The sequence below is a fragment of the Pelobates fuscus genome, chromosome 13 (genome assembly GCF_036172605.1).
Source record: "Pelobates fuscus isolate aPelFus1 chromosome 13, aPelFus1.pri, whole genome shotgun sequence".
NCBI lineage: Eukaryota > Metazoa > Chordata > Amphibia > Anura > Pelobatidae > Pelobates > Pelobates fuscus.
Genome location: NC_086329.1, coordinates 17042175 through 17045362, shown reverse-complemented (window position 1 = coordinate 17045362; position 3188 = coordinate 17042175).

Below are 3188 nucleotides of genomic sequence, written 5' to 3'. Positions count from 1 at the left end.
TTTTTTATCTAATCAGTGCTTTCCTATGTTTTTTATTTTTTTATTTAATCAGTGCTTTCCTATGGGGTTTTTCATTGAATCAATGTTTTCTTACGGGGTTTTTGAAGACGCTGGATGTCCTCAAGCAAAGCGTGAGTACTTCCAGAGTAAATAACCTATACCGAGAGAGCTGCAGCATGGTTAGGTACACACGTTTAAGTGCATGTGCAATATTTTGAGCATGCACTCCCATCTAGTCACCCATCACATACAGTGGCAGATTTCCTGTGAGCTATCCGATATGGTTTCCAATTCCATGCTACGTGCCTGATTTTCCTTTTAAGAAGAGGGAGGAGTTCAGCATTTGACATATTTTGACGCCTCCATTATATTAGTGCTCCAGATACATAGAGCCAGGGCATGGAAGTGTGAACTGCACTTTTGGGACACCATCTCTTGTTCCCCCACTAGACCCCCAGAGAAGGTGTGGTTGCCTCCCAATGAGTGGAGTGCAGCCATTTTTTTCTACAAGTCAGATAGCTCTGACATTTTTGTTTTTTTAAACTGTAAAACAATACTGTTGTCAAAATGTCAATTATTTATATTTATTATTTAATTGGATATTTCAGGGCTTTAGCTGTTCTGAATTCAGTGATTAATTGTGGATGACTGGAACATATTAGGAAATTTCCCAATTATGGTTTGTTTATTTTCTGTTTTATTTCCTTTTCTGGAACATATATGTCTTTCACGGAAGACTGTAAGCATCTCTTACTACTACAGCTTATTGTATTGTATTTCATGCTTTGAGACTATTGGGCTATTCACATATTTTTCGTTTATATATATCTTGACAAAACATTTTTCAGTGGGCACACACAGCTCTGCTCCCTCTCAGATAATGGGGAAGGAAACCTAGCCCAGCGCTCACAGACGATCATAGCCGTCTAAGGTTGGATGTCTTTGGAAAGATAATGGAAGAGAAACTCCTGCTTTATCTGATCAGTGGCAGAGGGTCTGGCCAGAGTAAGCCTTGGTTTTTGTTAAATGTCTCCAATGCAGTTAGAGTAAAACACGGTGACTGCACCCAAAGGCACCCTGCACCCTAACAAATAGAATACGCTGTATTGGTTATGTTGCATAGAGTCACCCTCAAAAGGATCTGTATTTGCTATTTTAAAAAATTTTATGGAAATTATGATGCGCGCCACTTTGTATTATCTGTGTTCTATACCAAATTGAATGACACTTCCTTTCTACCAAGTTATTTGAAAGGTTTAATAAGTAAACGCAATGAATGCCTCTAGCTCTGTTTTTTCCTAGCTGCTATGTTAAAAAAGTAACCCTCCAAGCACCTGCAAAGCCCAATTTAAGAGTTAAGCTTTGTGTTGCAGAAATATTACAAGAGTTTTGGAAATATTTGAAAATAGAGGAAAGGTAGAGCCACAGATGTTTTAAAACGACAACTTCCATGATGCTTTATCATTCCAAAGGCATACAAAGCATCATGGGAGTTGTGGTTCTACAACATATGGGGATCTACCTTTTTAGCACCCCTGTTTTAGAGGGTTGACCGTTCTTTAATCAGCGAGGACCAACATTAGTAAAAATTCTAGCACTCACTCACTCCAAATCTTGTGACCAAGCTCAATGCAGATATTCGGCTCATTCCCAGTTCACATTTTAAGGTAACAGTAAATAAGAACAAACAAAAACATGTTCCTTGATGTAAAGGGTAGCAAATAATGTGTCTCCCTTCATGTTCTATATTTGAGCACTCGGACAGTGGTCCTTTCTCTCACCGGTATGATGAGCGCTAGAACAGACGTGTCAAACCTAAGTCCATCAACCGCTTTTGTAATACAATATCCATACACCTTTGCCAGCGAATAGAACTATGGAAATTGCAGTAGTGCTTATCAACCTTTAGTATCCTGGATCTTGTAGACTATGCTCTCTACAAGGCTGTCAACAAGCAGGAAAGAAACATTGGCAATTTGTCAACAAACAAGAGATGGTGCTGAGTGGGGTCTATCTCAGCATCATAATCACCATTTAAAGGGCTGTCTTTTCTGTTAAAGCAAGGATTTTGCTTTATGCACTTTATTTTGCAGTGTAATGGTCACTTTCTATCATTATTATTATTATTATGTTTACTGATCCCTTTATTTAACAAATATGTATTTGTGAGGTATAAAAAAAAAATCAAATTAATTCATAAAAATACACAGCTCTTTATCCTGTAACTGGGCGCCTCCATCTTGGCTCCCTGTCAATCATTGTTATAATCTCTATCCTTTGCACCTGGCAGTCAGCATAGAGAGAAGAGGAGAAATATAACAACGTTTCTATTTCTCTTCTTTATTTGCCTTGTGTGCCCTGGCTCTGCCTTGTCTGAACTAGATTGTGATGTCATTTGTTAAATGTATACATTTAAAACAATATGGAGCATCTCATCTAACCGATTTTAAGTGGTTTGACTCCTTACCTGGGGTCCCGGGTGCAGTTCCCATCTACCACGGCTAGAGAAACATGAGTTCTTCAGAAGGTACTTCCGTTGGCTGTCCTGAGCTAAGCCTTACAATGCAGGTCATGATGCTCTCAGCCAATGAACTAAGCCTTACTAACTACTGTCCCTTTAACTATTTTTTTTTTAATTTAAACTTTATAAAGATTGTGTCCATGCACTTATTACCCACAATATGTGAACTACACAGAGGGGGGGAGTCAGCCAGCAGCAATCCAGTCATTGCGATACTACAGTTCCATTGAGCCTAGATTAAAATGGGATATATTTTCATGATGTAATTAGATTATTTAATTTTCCAGCTGACATTGCAGTATGATATCTAAAAAAAAAAACTATGTTATGAGTTTAGTGCAGTTTTCAAATATTTGTATTTTCCTCGTGTGCCGCTTTTTAATTTTATTAGTCTTGCACACGCTTGTTTGCGAAATGAAATCAATTTAATTTGGCTTTGAAAATGACTAACGTCTGCATATCTTTAATGAATGTAGCAATTTTTTTGTATTTTATTTTTTAATTTCATTAACAAATGCTTATGTCCTAAATAAAGTCAGTATAAATCTGGTCTAATTGTGTTTGTTGTTGTAGCCGATGCATATCAGGCTGCGTGACGTGTTAAAGACAGTAATGTATGTGGCATACTCGCCATTATTTGCGTATTTTCAGCAACTACGCATGTAGC